Genomic DNA, 15928 nt, shown 5'->3' on the forward strand with positions numbered 1-15928 from the left:
GACTCTGAGGTCACATGAAAGGAAGAAAGGGAGAGAAAAGTTTCTGTCACTTCCTAATAGTCTGCCAAAGTCCATCCTGGTCTTCATGTCTGTGTGGGGAGTGCTGGGGTAGAAAATGCAATCACTGGACTTCCTTAACTTTCTTCAGTTGCTGTGATATTTTATAGAAAAGTAATTCAATTGAGTTTGAGGCCTTGTAGAAAGGGAAACAAGTCAGATAAGGTGCTACTTAAATCTTTTCTTTTGTTCATCTAGTGAGACCTAGTCATTTGGGGTTATTTTACAAATTTCAGTGAGCACTGAGGACTGAGTTCTTGTTCTCCAGTAACTTCAGCCCTGTGGTGTTTGGTCTGGTCCATTCTTGCCACATTGTTACCCATGGAGAAAACAGTCATTGACAACTTAAAAAACTTGGTTTGTGTTGGGTTTTTTTCTCTTTTGGCAAAGTTTCTTTTTTGCTTTGTCATTAAGCAACACGAGGACAATTTATGGTGGTCTAAATTTTGCTGCAGAGACTCTAGAAAGGGTCAGGGAAAGGAATATGTGGCTTAAGAATTTTGCCCTGGGGAAAGGAGTTTCTCAATGACACAGAATGGGCAGATAGTAGGGAGATGATATGCTCTCTTGGGGAGATGGTTTGCCAGAGGCACAGGTAAGAACAGCTCCAGTCCACCCAGGCTGCAAACTCCCTGAGTCCAGTGCCATTCCTGGCTTTTAGGTATTCTCTTTCCTCTGTTTTGTGCTAGGCTGTTCTGCTGAGGGAATGTGGCCACACATTTCCCTGCAGCAGGCTATGAATCACACACACAGGAGTGTTTGGGAGCTTCACCAGGTGTGTATTTTGTTTCCAGATAGGCTCTGGAAAGGTTTGACAGCTGGGCCTGTTCCCATCTCCTTCCTGCCTGAAATGATTGGATGCTGACTCAAATATTTGCAAGTGCACATTTTCCAGGTGCTGGTCTCTAGCTGCCATCTGCCCTCAAGCAGCAATAAGATGGGTCTATAAAAAGCTTCAAGCGGTGAACATGTCTGGAAGGAGGCATTTGGCAATGCAGCAGTAGGCAGCGTATCCCAAATGGAACTCCAGTAAAAAGAGACACACAAGCCAGTAGTGCCTTGCCATTTCCCACCAGCTGGTATTGTGTTTGCCATGTTTAGGATCACCTAAAAACACCTTCACTGTGTTTTCCTATAAAGCTGTTCCTATCTGCCCCAGCAAGAAGGACTTAACACATTTGGAAAAATCAATAGGCTTCTGCTGTGGGGGTTGTGGCATGGGCTGCCTTTTGCAGTGAGCCCTTGAGAGAGCTTATTTCTTTTATCTAGTGGCATGAGATGTTCGAGAGGAAAATAACTTGCAGAAATTGTTCTTGTGCCTTGCCACAGTCCAAAACTGGAAATACCATAGTTAGAGCAGTTCTCTGTAGCTGACTGGATTAGAAAGGTAACTCATAAATCATAGTGGATGTTTTTGAAAATGCTGATAGTTGTTTCATGTGACTCTTGTTCTCCCTTCAATGTAGGATAAAATGTAGGAGGATAAAAATGTAACATCTTTGTTAATTCTTATCTATTGTTATGAGTTGTGGTACAAGTAGGAAAAATTAATTATAGGTAACTGTAACACTGAACTGGGCTGAGAGGAACTTGTGCTCTGTAGACTCAAATGTCACTAAAAGGGGATGTGCTTTACTTGTCTGCATGTGGTAAGATCCAGAACCTGCTTCTTTTCTGGAGGCAGTTTAAAAACACAAAATTTCTCCCCAATGCAAGAGTTTCATTACTGCTAGTAAAGCTTTAAAGATACTTTATTACTTGGAGCTTTCCATGCAGAAAATTACTTTTCTGGCCCACTTGGGAGCCAGGAGCTCTGCTGTTTGCCTTCCTTTGGCACATACTGTACTCTCAACCATGCTTATTTTAAACTTGAGGCTGACAGCAAAGGTGTCCTACTGACTTGGTTAAAATACTGTCTGAACTTTATGTCCTGTTTCCAACAGTGACCAGTGACAGATGATTAGGAAACAGCTTGAGGAATGAAAGATCCATGGTATGATTTTTCCTTTGGGACACCTTATCCACCTTTGGCAAAAAACTGTGCACCTAAGACTGCTGTGCTTAATAGCTCCTGATTGATCTGTCTCCATTAATTTGGTGAGTCCCTTTCTAAATGAATTTATTATACTGTTTTTTGAAGTTGACACAGCAGTTGAATTTCCAGCACAGTGATGCATTGCGAGAAAGCACTTCCATTTGTGTCATTGTAGCTCCCCACAAAAAAGTTCAGATTGAGCCTCCCCTTTCAATTCAGTCTGGTGGCAGACATGTCAGAACTACCACTTAGCAAAAGGGGGTGGAGATACCTTTGCTTTAATTTGTTGGGTTTTGTTTGGTTTTTTTAACTGTGCAGTTTAGTTTGCATATTTTTTGTGGGTTTCAATTGTTGAGTACTGGAAGCCTCGTTATGTCAACTTAATGTCTTCCACCTAGGGCCATGCAAACCATACTGTTACAGTATGTAAATAAAAGTCCTGCAATTTAGCCATAAATGCCATAAAAAGAATGGGATTACAGGAGCAGAAAATCTGACTCCAGATAAAAAAAGAGCAACTCCTGATAATTAGCACAACTTTTCCAAAGTAGTACTATGTGCCCCTCTGCAAGTCTGCCTCACCTGATCAAGAGGGCCAGGGTTGTTTCAAATGCAAGCACCCTGATAACAGTCAAATCACTAAGTCCAGATGTCGCTTGGCAGAGCTGTCTGTAGGTACTGTGTAATTTTCACTTTGCTGATGCAGTAAATCCTCTTTCAGTTAAAAGTCACCAAATGCAAATTGTGCATATTTGCAGAGGAACCTTCTCTGCCTGTGCTCTGGCCTCGTGTGTTGCTGTTTTCAAACAGCCCCATGGTGGCTTCAGGAAGCTCATGACCTAATAAATGTAACAGCCATAAACAAAGGCAGCCTAATCTCCTCACTCAGGCATTTTGCCACGGAAAGTCAGTGTTTGCTGGCTCAACACTGTCAGATAGGAGAGGCACTGAGACAGAGGTGACTCATCATGGAAACTCATCTTTCTCTGTCACGGTGAGGGAGCTTTCTACATTCCCCTCTCGAGGGGCTCTGCAGATCAGGACCCCCAGCAGCAGCGGGACCCCAGCTGTGGGGCATGAGCTATATTTCCATGGGAGCATCTCCCTGGGTGAGCACATGCCTGTCTCTTCCTGTTGCCTTCTTCCAGAGTTCAGGCTCCCTCCTCCACTGAAAAAAAAACCAACCCCCCCAAAAAAACCCCAAGCTTCACAGCCTTTTGAGGCAGCTACAGTAGCTCCTTCTTCTAAAGCTGACCTTCAAGGGAATAAATGCTGTCAGCCGGATCCTACTTCGTGCTGTTTGAAGAAAGGTTGAAGTGAGAGAGATGTTTTGAGAAGATCCCGATTATTTTTTCTTTATTTTCTATTCTGCTTCTTGTTTATGTCCCAATTAAGATCCTGTCTATCCTGGATGACAGAATGGCTGACCTGGAAATGTAGAAGTATGAATTAACAAGAGCAAAACTTGGGTCTGCTTGAGAGAAAGGTTTTTTGTGGGGTTTTTGGGGGGATTTTTTCCATCCTTTGGTTATTCTAGAATATTAATTAATGATGAAACTTGCAAAAAGGAAGGAACTACTGTTACTGATAAATACTACTATATATAAAACCCTCAATCACATAGGTATTAACTTTTTAGGGAATTCGACCTGTTACTGCAGCCTGAATTTCAGGTTTCTAAATTTCTCAGTTTCAGAGTTTCCATGTTGAAAGGGTCTGTGTCTGCAAAGGAGTAAAAGCCTGACCTTGATGTAATTGCTACAACTGTTCTGCAAAGAACTGTGGATTTTTCTCTGCCAAAGAAATGTCTTATCAGATTTCATGCATCATGTTGCCTCCTGAAAAACTTAACTCCTTTCTAGACAAATTCAGTTGAAGATAAAAACCCTCTTAAAACTAATAGTGCGTTATATGTACACAAGTTTTAGCAGTAAAGGAAGTTTAATGAACATCCCTCATCCTACCTCCATAAAATTAACTTTCATGCATCTCTACTGTAATTTATTAATAAAAAAATCTTATTTATTAAGCTTATAAAAATATAAGCCAATCCACATAATAACTTCTTGAAGATACATTTTCTCCAGTCCAAGAGTAAGGGGATACAAGTCGTTCAAGAACTGATTGAAGATAAGCTCAAATAATAGAGAATTCCAGCTATAACTTACTTTCTTTGGAAAAAATGTAGAGGGAGAGGAGATTGCAAGATTTAGAGGTACATCAAGTTTGCAATTTTTTTCAGTCCTCAGATGTAATTGAGGTAATTGTATTTGTTATGGACCTTGATGTAATGCATAGGCTGTGTTTGGTGCCTTTATGTTACATAAAGTTTCTGAGGAGATCTGTAATGCAGCTGTGAACTCTGCACACGAGTGAGAGGCTCAGTGTGATCAGTGGGTATCGGTGCTGCTGCTGAGTCATACTGACAGCTCAGCCTGGGCAGCTTTAATCCAGGTTCAAAGTGGAACAGGACATCTCTGAGCATTGAGGTAAGACCATGGAAGTCCTGCAGGCACTGCTGGTGCTCAGTTTGCTTCTTGCTGAACCTGCTGTGCCAGCCTCTGAGCTGACAGTAAGGGAAAGAATGTGGCTGCTGAGCCTCAGGTTTCTGGTACTGTAATTAGGGCTTTGGCTTTTGGACTCGGTGCAGAACATCTTAAAGCAATCAGAACAGTTCCTTTGCTGTCAGATGTCACTAGGGGTGTAAAGAAATTTTCACTGACTTCAAGGATGGTGCTCAAGGTGTGACTTTATAATTTTCCTTAGATGTGATTAGGCACTCTTGCAATGGAGGCTGCCAGCACTGCCAAGGGACTGTGGGAATATTTATGAAATACTATTTACATGTGAGTTAACTGTGAATGGATGAACTTTCTTCTTGTAACCAGTCAGGTCAAAACTCAATCATGCACATGGAAAACCAATGGAAATGGGACTTTTATCTTATGGAATCATAAGACAAAAGGGTTTTCTCCCCCAGTCAGTCATTTGTGGTATCTGCCACAGGATGTCCTTTTGCAAATTTATATCTGCCATAGAAAATGGCTCCATGGAAAAGTTGCATAATGACAGATGTTCTTTGTCAGCAGGTGGGTTTATGCCAGGGGCAAGGATGTACTTCCTGTTCCCTGGCTTTATAGACATGCATTTGGTTGGGGAAAAAGAAGATGTTATTTGTATGTGATAGTTCATATCCTGTCACGGACTGTTTGTCCTTTCAGTATGAGTCGCATTGGTCTAAGCACTGCATGATGCCCATCAGTGGTTTCATTCTGTTAGTTGTTAAAAATAAGGCCAGCTTGCTCCCTCATCTACCTTGCACTAGTTATCTTGCCTTAGATGATATAAACAAAGAGCGCTCCTTTTCTCACAACCAAAGACAAAGCCCACTTTCAAAGTGCACGTGACTCCTCCAGCTCTGCCAGCTCTAGTTTGCAGCTGCTATCAGTTATTATTTTGTCAAAGTTCAGGTTTCAAACTCACCTATCTGCCTGACACTGGGAGGGTTCGCTTTGGATATATTCATTGGATCTGACTTTAGATTTATTAACCACTAGGCTTGTTTTACTGTTCCAAGTAAGGGCCAGCCCATTCCTAGAGCAGAACGTGTGGTATTTGTCAGAATGTGACAGCTTTAAGGCTGCCAGATAACCTGACCAGCCTGCTCCTCTGTAAAGAATTTTGTGGGCTCTGCTGATAATGATAAAGCAACTGCACTGGAGAAGATTGGAAGATGCTGGTATCTGTAGGGGAGCAGACCAGTACTGCTCTGGCATATGTGTGAAGAAAAGCACTTTCAAGCTTGTGAACATTTATAGCCTCTCGTTGCTGATGATGGCACCCATCTGCAGATTTTCTGCTGTCAGTGTGTGTCATCAAGCCCCAGATGCTCATTGTTTTGTTCTCATCAAACTCCCCGCTTTGGTTCACAGGCCCACAAGAAACTCTCTGTGGCTCTTTGCAACAAACCAAACAATTGCAAACCCCTTCCTGCCCAGTCGGGGTGATGCTTATCAAAGTGTTACTCATGTACCTCTTGCCTGTACTAGACAAGGTGTCTGCCCCTAGAATGAGACAGCTGGATCCACACAACTGCTGGTTAACTCTCTTCAGTCTGTACCTGAAATTGATTTCAAGTCTTGCAGGATTAATATAAGCTTTTTCAGCTAGGGATTATAGACCTATGAGGACATGCAGCTGCCATTTTGCTAGTTATAAATTGTATTGTAGATTAAATTCTAAGTGATTCAGGTATTTTAAGTGTCATTCACCCCTGCACAGGTAGGCCAAATTTATCTGGTATGCATCTGTGATGAAAACCCTGAGAAAGAAGAGTGGGTTTGTTACAATGACAGCAATAGTGAAGTAATGGCTTTAGGTCAAACCTGTCAGGTTTCACCCCTGCAGGGAGGGTAAGGAGAGAAACACCTTTATCTTTCCTGCAAACCACGCAAAAAGAAAAGCCAAGACTACAAAGCAGAAGAGGGTGAAGGGAGAATCCAGGTTTAAGGAGGAGATGGCTCAAAAAGAAGCACTGTGTCTCCTGCAAATATTTGATGTGATGAAGCATGGGAAGGTAGAAAAGCAGTCTGAAAATCTGAGTATTTGCATCTGCAGGAGAGAAGGGAAATGAGAGTGCAGATCTTGCTCTTTTTCCTCTGAGTCTGTTGCCAGAGATAGGTAATAGTTGCAGATGAAGCTGCTACCTTCCCCTGTCCCCCGGCCATGTGGGCAACCCAGCAGCCTTCCTGCATTGCTTTCATTTTGGTGCAACTCTGCACCTTGCACCAAATTCTTTCAGAGATGCGTGGACTGCTACTGCCTGCCCTTGCCTTCCCCTGTGTAAATTTTGCAGCAGAAATGGATCAGTTTTGCTTGATGTGACTTTGCTGTCTGCTGCCTTTAAATCAGCTTCAACTGCTATGAGACTCAAGTGGTGGCAGCTGGGACACTGCTTAGCTTCAAGCATGGCTGGAGTTGCTCTGTGATCTGAAGAAAAAGGTGACTGCATTTTACACTATGGGTGGCAGAATGCCATGCATTAAGGGCAGTGGAAAATAGGTATGTGGGAGGAAGCCCTTACTCAGTTAATACACCTAAATGTGAAGAAAGAGGATTTGGTGTCAAAGTGCATCTGTTGCCCGTGGTTTGATGCAGACAGCATGACATGTATTGCTAAACCTTTGTTCCAGCTGTCACAGGCACCTAAGTTTCCCTGATTTTTCCTTGGTTGCTGCTTGTGAAATTTGCTGCTCGTGAAATTTGCTGCTCTTGAAATTTACTGCTTCTGACATGCAGGAATATATTTTTTTTTCAAAGTGTGAGTGAGCTTGCAGAATGAGGGTGTTGATAGCACAGAGCTGACCACACTGTTGAAAGCTTTAGCCCAGCAGAATTTCAGCTCCTGGTTGCAGTGGTAGTTAGAAAAAAAGAAGATCAAATTGGTCAGCTCTCGCCAAGTCCTCTGATTTGTAGTTTCTGAAGAGATTTTTGCCTCAGTCTACTCTTCTTTGCTATATAAAGGAAAACATACATATTTTTCCCTTTGTGTTTAGAAAGCAGGCATGTATTAGGTTTACTAAGCAGTAATCAGCTTTCACTGGTTTAAAATTAACTAAAACAGGACTAGTCTTTTTTCTCTCAGCTGGTGATAGTAAGGGACAGAAGGTGTCTGGAGGAGGTGGCTCAGGCTTTTGTGAAGAGAGCTGTGACCTGCAGCAAGCTCCTTCTATTGCCAGAGGCATGGTGTCACATCCACCCTGGATAGGTTTTCCTGGCCTATCTTCCCTCCTGTCTGGATGGCTGTATGAGAGAGGTGAATTCTGCACTGTGTGGAGAGGGAGGGATAAGTGTTATCCAGGTGGTGGTGGGAATGCATGTCCTAGGGCTGGTGGAGAGCCACCAACAGCAGGTGTCCTATGCTGTTGTCTACCACCCTCAACCTGCTCCCCTAAAGAGAATGTCCTCCTCTCTTCTATTTTGTGCTGACAGTGAAATGTTAGAGTTGTAACTGAATAGGTGTGGGGGGGACTTTAAACCCCTTCCTCTTGCAGTGGGTAAGGACACCAAGAGGCCTTTGCTGCCTTCTCCTTCTTTGCTCTCTCTATCATGCTGAGAGCTTCAGTGTTTATGATGAAGGTGCTGTACTGCAGCTATGCTGAGTGTTCCTTAGTCTGTGGGCAGGGATGTCACCCACCATACCAGGGTGGTCCCATCCAGCCTGGTCATGACCAGGGCCTCCCAGGAACGGGGCATCCACAGCTGCTCTGGGCAACCTGTTCCAGTGCCTCAGCACCCTCTCAGTAAAGAACTTCTTCCTACTATCTAATTAAAATCTCTCTTCCTTTAATTTAAAACTGTTCCCCATTTCCTATCATTATGTGCCCATGTTCTTGTTACATGAGCTGACCCTTTGTCAGTGTGTCCTCCTACCTCTGTGTAGCCGTGTTTGTATCCCTGCCAATGGGCTGCATGTGCCGGCATAAGGAGGCTGGTGCCTCCATATTCCCCAGCATAGCTGCTTTGTGGGGCTCAGGGTGTTTGATTTTATTTTATCTTCTCTAATTAAATTGCTTCATTTTGATTTTGTGCTTGGGTGTGGGTTTTGATTTTTGTGGTGGTTTTTTTTGGTTTGGGTTTTTTTTTTTTTTTGGCAGCAGAACAGCAGCTAAAGTTTTCCCTTTCTCACTGTTGAGCAATTGGGCCAATGACCTCCTCCTGAAATCACAACTGTGACCCATTTTCTGTGCTAAAACAGCAAAGATGTAATAGTTCACAGCGTAGCACAGAACTGTGCCTAGCAGGCAACACTTCCCATTTTCGGTTTCTTTTGCTGGCCAAGTCATGCTGGGAGATGTAACTTAAGGCTAAAAAACCTCCACAGGGTGTGCAAGGCCTGTCTGTGTGTCAAGCATCTTTCCCTCTCCTCTTAGACAGCACTGAATTAGAGAAGGCTGTTTTCCTTTTCTAGCATTAGGGGGAGCATGGCTGTTGAGAGAGAGGCTACACGGTTGGAAAAAAAAGAATAACTCACAAACTGAAAAAAACAAGTTTGAACCTTAAGAGTCCATTTTAAACCCTATCCCTACACAATGGCTTGTTTATAATCCCTGTGCCACCAGTAACAAAGCTTCTGCAGGCACTGAAGGACCTCAGACATCAGGCAAAGAAGAGGAGTAGAAATGGACAGCCTGAAAATTTTGCAGTTCCCTAGGAAGAAGCAAATGATACTGAGTGGGATTAACAATTGTTGAAACCTTGTTTGGCATTCCAGAGGCCTTGTTAACAACAGTGTTACAGCAGCTATTCAGGAATGCTATTATACCACCAGGGCTGTCTCTGAGAAGTTGCATTTTCTAAACTATAGCTACTTGGTTTAGCTTCTAGGGTTGGCATTGCTGATTGTACACACAGGACTTTGGATACAGGGGAGAATATTCTTCTCTTGTTATAAGCCCTTGGCTCTGCAAATTAGTTTAGTTTTGCACTTTGGTAGAAACATTGCCCAATAAGCTGTGTGGTAAAACATCTCCACCCCCAGCCAAAATCCCCACTCTTAATGATTTTCTCAAAGCTGGGGTTTTACATGTGGGCTCAAAGTTCATAGATTTATGGAATTCCTCTGCTTCTACCTCTGCTGGCTTGTGCTTGCTTCCTCCACTCATGGAAAGCACCTTATTGATCAGTTCCCTTTAAACCCCTAAGGATACTTCCTGCCTACTCAGTGAGCAAGGCTGGCAGAATCAGTGCCTGTGTGCACAAAAGGTACCAGATAATGACATTTAGGCCAAATGTTCTATCAAGGGTATTTTACTATTTCTGCTTGTTCACAATTTAGCACCTCCTTTAATCATTGCATCTCAAGCTAGTCCATCCTGCACACATTCTGTTTGCTTCATTAGAAACATACCTATGTTCGTATCACCAAGAGAATTGAAGACAAAAATATTTTAAAAAAGTGATTCCTTCCAAGGGAAAAGTTTGGGATGCCCAAAGCAGGCATGCCTGGGTGCCAAACAATGGTACTGGTAGCTGCAGGAAGACCATGCAAGGAGGACAAAGTGTAACTGGTACATGTGGATCCTTCCCTGGTAGTATTACTCAAGAGGAAGTTTTTATGAGACCCATGGTGTTTGCAGTGCAGCTGGAAGTCAGAGAAGGAGAAGAGGGAGAGAGTTGGAAAGGGGCTAAAGAGGGAAGAATCCTTGGAAGGGCAAGGAAGAAAACCAGAAAGAAAAAAACCTTTGTTGCTCTATGAAGGGCACAAGGGCAACTCATGTGCCCCAGAGTGACAGTGCCATGGAAGTTACAACAGGAATCACCAACGGGAAAGGATATTCTTCTTTTTTCCCCTTTTTTTTTTTTTTTTTTTTTTTTTTTTTTTTTAATTTAGTTCAAAAGGATGGCAGGAGCATGAGGCAAAGTGTTATTTGTGTATCTGGGAAGAGACATATATGAGGACATCTGTTTTAAGGAGCTGCTTCAAAAATAACCACAGGAGAGGAGTGTGTTTGCAGAGCACAGCAGATGACCTGCAGAGCAGTGGAAAGCGAGACAGCAGTGGTCCCCCCCCCCCCCCCCCCCCCCCCCGAGTGCAGACAGCCCCAAATGTCTCCAGGATTGTGTACATTTGTACTCATTGCCAAACAACCCCACCCTGACCCCAGTGGGCGTTTTACAAATTGAAGGAGGTGCTGTTTCCATGTTTTCTGCCCAAAAATATTGATCCATTTTTCTGTTGCTCTCCTTCTTGACCCCTTTTTCTTTAGTCAGCAGCTTTTAAATTCCACTTCCAAGTCTTTAAAAAATAACTCTGTTTCAATGAATCTCCAAAACATATGGCAAAAGAATGCAGATTTGGGTACTATTCCATCCCAGAGATGAGGTCTTGTTCACCAGAAAAAGAAAGGAAAAGCACACTGTCAGATTTTGGAGCAAGATGCTCATATCCAGCATTCTACCCTAGCCTATTTACTTCTGACTACAGGAACAGGCAGCAAACCTGGCCGCTGATTTACTGAATGCTTTAAGGAAGTCCATTACATCTTACCTGTTGCTTCAGCTTCCCAGTGGGTAAAACAGAGAAGTGAGAAGTACAACTTTTATCTTTATTTTCTTTCTAAAGTCTTTGGTTTCAGACAGCTCTGAAAGTGTTGTGGTGTAGGACTCAATGCAAATATCAGGTGTGATCCATTAGGTGAAATGAAAGTAGTAAAGCCAGATGGCATGAGCCATCCCACTGGGGAACACAATGTTTCAGGCACCGGCAGTTAATTTCTCCTGTTAGCCAGGTAAGAGAGCATGTTTGGGACAGATGAAAACTGAGCATAATTGCTCATTGGAAAATTCACCCTTTCCATGGCCAAATACTCCTTAGACCAGAATTTTGTCAAAACATGCATGATGAATTTGCATCTCTATTTTTCTAGTGTTACATTGGAAAATCAATGGCAAGTACCACTTCAAAGTAGTAACCAGATGTTTCCTCCCTGCTGTTTTTAGCTATCCACTGTGAGGAACAGAAACATTTCACAAAGAACAGTAAGGGTTTGAGATACAGTAGCTGATACCACTCTGGGAGGACACAGCTGTATCTCTTTTCTACACTAGTGGCTGTCAGCAAGTAACACTGAGCTGACTTCGGCTTTCTCTTACCTCAAGGGAAGCATTATCCTCTGTGCTCCCTCTATTACTGTATTTTCTGATAAAGAACAAATGTTTCTGCTAAAATCAGTTCATGCTGTGGTAACTACTTGAAACAAAGCTTTGGTCTCAGTTATAAAAATTCTCATAGCACAAAGTTGACCATTTGGAGTTTCAGAGAATTATTTCATATTCACCTGACTATGCCTGGTACAACCACGACTGCGCTTGGGCCAGTGTTTGGAAGCTGAGAACAACCTGCAATGCAGCTTCATGTGTCTGTAAGCCAAGAAAGGGTTGTGCTTTGGACAAAATTTGATATTTCAAAAGTGTTGTGTAGCAGTGAAATTAGCTAGTCAAATGAGTCCACCGATGGTCATTTCAAATCCAGACTGCTTACACCATCCCACGGGATACCTCTTTTCAGGGCCCAAGCAAGTTGCAAACGAAGCCCTGTAGGACTTGCATGTGACTGCTTTCAAGGAGACTTGGTCTTCTAAGCATTGAGATCAGTTTTGCAATGGGAGCTTTGGCATACTGGGCTGAACTCTGAGAGGTATTTAGGCATACAAATTGTTTGGTTTTTAAACTTTCCTTGAAGTATTTAATGGTTTACTGTTTTGATGTCTCTTCTGGCTTTGCCAAGGTTAAGTTTTTTCTATTACTTTGTAACCACATAGAAGATATAAAACAGTTCACACTCAATAAATTTATGCGTAAGTGTTTCATTCCAGCTTGGACTCAGCATGTGGCTTTCTTTGTGTAGTTGTTTGATTGCATCATCCTTGTTCCAAATGTAACAATTTGGCTTAAACCTTTTTTTCCTGTGTGTGAAGTGGGACATGAGTGCATTGCATCATTTGGTTGTGCGTATCTACTGGACATGCTGTTCTCTGCTACGGGATTATGGAAAACCGCCCAAATTTTTCTCTGACTGCTGCTGTACAGAGGCGGGCAGGGTAGCAAGTATAAGCTCATTAGGACAAAGATGTATTCTGAAAGACAGCAAGCACTGTAAGCAGGCACCTGTGAAAAGATATTCTTTATGTGCAGAACTGACTGAGTGCACCAGCCCAAGCTGCCCTTGTGCTGGATATGGTCACTGCTCCTGCCACCCTTTCTCCCAGATTTGCTGTAGGGTCCTATGCACCTTGCCTTGCTCCCTAAATGTCCTCACTACTGCCGAGTCCTGAACCAATCAAAATCTGGGCAATGTCCCTTTCTCCCTGTCTGGAGTACACCGAGGCCCTGAGCTGCAGCATCCCAGTGGAAGGCAGACAGCAGCAGGCTGCACAGCGGGGTAATTTACCACTAGATGGCTGGACCTCCTCTTTGTCCAGCTCTCAGTTTTGTGCCCAGCTCAGTGACTGCTTAGCCCAGAACAGCGGACTCTCTTCTTGGGGTTTTTTCCATTCCATGTATAATACTATTTTCACTGAGTCTTATTTCGTAGGTGTATGCGTAAGTGGGACACATCTAACAGTTCACCACTCAGACTGGAAAACAGCATCATAGTGTCCTGAATAGTCACAGCCACGTGCTTTGATCTGGTGAATCTGGTGATATAAAAATCTGTAAAACTTTTAGACACTGACATACATGTCACTGTGATTTGGGACAGCAATGTCTTTCCTTTAGGAAAAAAAATTATTTTGCCCACAGCCAATATCTTCAAAAAATTAATACCTCTGGATGAAAAATGTCAACTTCCCTGATGATTGCAGACTGATACATTATACAGAGCAAGAAGGCCCACTTCAAAAAGAAAATTTCTTCTGCCTGAAAGCAGACAAGAGGAATAGGCAGAGAATCTGTTTCTTGAAGATAATACTTTTTTTCCCCTTATCAGTCTCCTCACATTTTCAGCTCTGTTACTTGTATTTACTGGGTTCACATTGTGTGTCTATAGATGTATTTGTGTCCTGAGTTCAAAACAAGGGAGAAGTATGTTTTTAAATTAAAATTATTTTAGCTGTTTTGCTGTCACAGCACTGCCATTTTACACTTGCCACTTGCAGGAAGAGGGAGAAATCATTGACCCTGCTTCCAAGGTAAATATAATCTAAAATATCACACCTGGAAATCTTAAGGCACTTAAACACCTTTGTGGGAGCCTGAGGATGTGCCTAAAGACGATGATACATGAAATAGTAAGATGAATATAGAAATAGTTCTGGGGTGGGTTTTCTTTTCTAAGTAGCAGTCTCTCACAGTTTAATTTTCTTAAAACACTATGACAGAAAAAAAAAAAAAGAGAGAGAGAGAAGCTGATGGTTTAACTAGTGTGGTGGAAGAGCAGGAAATGCAAATGAACTCCACCCATCAGGACTCAGAGGAACACAGGTAGTGAAGAATACAGCAAATGATGAGCCACTGAATACATAGTCTTCAAAAGTAATTGTTCAACCCAACAAGAATATTAGTGGCTATTCTGTTCTTATCTGCAGCAAGGTTTCTGGTTTTGTTAATGCAACAGGAGAGAGTAAGAAAGGCTTGGAAATTTCCATTTAGTGGACTTGCAAACAAGTAAATTGTGAATTTTTCAAAGTGCTTCCTTTTTACAGGTGCCTGAAGGGTAACGTGCAGATTATTTATGAAGAGCAACCTCACATTTGGAAGTAGTTCAGAAACAAAGTCCTACTTGATCCTGTCACAGGCAGAATGTTGTTACTGATCACAGAATGTCAGATGTAGCATAATCACAGGCATTGTGTATTCCTCCTATGACACTGTGAGAAGCAAAAAGCCATGGTTTGTAATCACTCTAGTAGTGCTATTTTATGCCTTTTGGGGATGTTAAAATAAATCTCTTTTATTTACCTTGTTCCTAATCAGGTCCACTGATATAAGCTATACAGAATACTACTGTAAAATACCTGTTCACTAGTGCTGTTACGAGTGCTATGTTTGCTGTGGCAGCTCTGCATAACATCTGAGAAATCAGAAGTGTCAATATCAAAGGTAAAGGAAACTGGTATCTTTGATCCAGCTATGTGGTAGCTGTCACTGGATGTGAATAGAGAAGGTGGGTTTGAAGAACCAGACAGAAAATTGTGAGGAAATCAGCTTAAATGTATCACCAACCTTACTTTGGGATTATCAGCTCACTTGCACGGTCCTAATAAACTGTTAAGAGGCCCTGGATACACCCTGTCGTGTAGGCTGACAGACAGGAGACACCAGTGTCACAGCAGAGATGACAGCATTTTTGTCACTGCTCTTTCCATAGCCCAAATGAGCAAGCCTGTTCCTGACAGAGGGTAGGAGGTGGCTCCCTGCAGCCAGGCTGCACTGCATATCTGGGCCCTCCTCCAGCAGGTGCTGACCCCTTGTGTACCTCATTGCTCTCCCCAGAGGGTTCTGGATCAGCTCTCTGCTGTGAAGACAAGGACATAGAGTCTCTTCAGATCACAGCATCTCTGTAGCCATTAGAATCAAAAAGCAAAGAAAAAAATGTTGCTTGGATTTGAAATGAGAGTTTTTTGCACGGTCGGCTTTTTCCACTCTGTTCTCAGCAAGACAATTTATGTTCCTGCTTGCACAGAGGTCTCAATTATTGGCTAGGCCATGGTGGAAAACTCCTCTAGAAGCTGGGCTCTGAGATTAATTGCTCTGCTAGCCTCTCTTCCTACCACTCTGGCAGAACTTAAAGCCTACAACAGCCAGATTAGCTGTTGTGCTGCACTCTCTCATCCCAGCACCTGTTTGCACTCCCTGAACTTCTGACAGGTTTACAGATGTTCTTGGAAAGAGGTGCCAGGATGATTCCTGATTGTTCTTGCAGTAAACTCTGATCAAGGGTTGCCAGGAGAAACAAAAATCTTCACAGGGAGGATGGGAGAAGCTCAGGTGGTTTAGGCCCAAGTAAAGGAAACCCGTGAAGAGAAACATTCTCAAAGATTACTTAAAATGGTGGGTTTGCAGAAAATCTTATCACCATTAAAAACACACTCAGAGGAGATAGTCACTCTCCTGAGTGGTATTACAGAGCAAACACTGTAAGCTAAACCTCTGAGTTGAGAGTGTCCTGTATTGTATGATGAAGAATGACTGAAAGCAACTCAGAGCCTAGAAAGACCTAATGGACCTTAGGAAGATCATATGGTGTTCTGCTACAGGATAAACACTGGTTGTCCTATTGGACAGAGCATTGTCAAGAATTATACCTGAACCTTCAGGTATACACAAGCAATA

Source organism: Chamaea fasciata, unplaced genomic scaffold, assembly GCF_029207755.1.
Source record: "Chamaea fasciata isolate MVZ Bird 193981 ecotype frontalis unplaced genomic scaffold, bChaFas1.0.hap1 SCAF_6, whole genome shotgun sequence".
Lineage (NCBI taxonomy): Eukaryota > Metazoa > Chordata > Aves > Passeriformes > Sylviidae > Chamaea > Chamaea fasciata.